The following is an 861-nucleotide window of genomic DNA, read 5'->3' as shown; positions in this document are numbered from 1 at the left end:
GAAGCGTACACTATCAAGCTAATTTCTCGGGCTGATCTCGTGAAGTTCGTAATGACTCGACCAATTCTCTCAGGACGTCTAGCAAGATGGTTTATATTGTTTAATCAAATATGAGATCATTTACACACCTCAAAAGGCTGTGAAGGGGAAAGCACTTGCTAATTTCCTTGTTGATCACCCTTTTCCGGGGAAATGGGAAACTTCAGATGAGTTCCCTAATGAAGATTCATTTTTTACTGAAGAGCTGCCAGCATGGACAATGTTCTTTGATGGTCTGCACGTCGAGATGGTGCAGGGGCGGGAGTCGTGTTGATATCTCCAGAACGACTAATCTTACCATTTTCATTTGTTCTAGGTGAAATATGTTTCAACAACGCCGCAGAGTACCAAGCTTTGATTGTGGGCCTTGAAATGGCATCAGATATGAAGATTCCTCAATTGGATGTCTACGGTGACTCTCAATTGAGCATCAATCAATTCTCGGGGAGCTACGAGGTAAAGAAGGAAGATCTTTTGTCATATCACCAATATGCTAGTTTTTTACTTGAAAGGTTTGATCAAGTGTTCTTAAATCACTTCCCAAGAGAAGAAAATCGCATGTCAGATGCTTTGGCTAACTTGGCTACAACAATGGCACTCAGAGAAAATGAGACAACAAAGGTGCGTGTATGTCATCGATGGGTTATTCCTGGTTGTATTGATCTTCAAATCAATGAAAGCCATCATATATCTGCTCGAATGGTTGAAGAAGGAGATTGGAGAAAACCACTGATTGAGTATCTTGAACATGGAAGACTGCTTGAGGATCCACAAGTAAGAGCAGACATTAAGAGAAGAGCACCACAATTCATCTTTCACGAT

Source organism: Solanum tuberosum, unplaced genomic scaffold (assembly GCF_000226075.1).
Source record: "Solanum tuberosum cultivar DM 1-3 516 R44 unplaced genomic scaffold, SolTub_3.0 scf00258, whole genome shotgun sequence".
NCBI lineage: Eukaryota > Viridiplantae > Streptophyta > Magnoliopsida > Solanales > Solanaceae > Solanum > Solanum tuberosum.
This window is presented reverse-complemented; position numbering follows the sequence as displayed.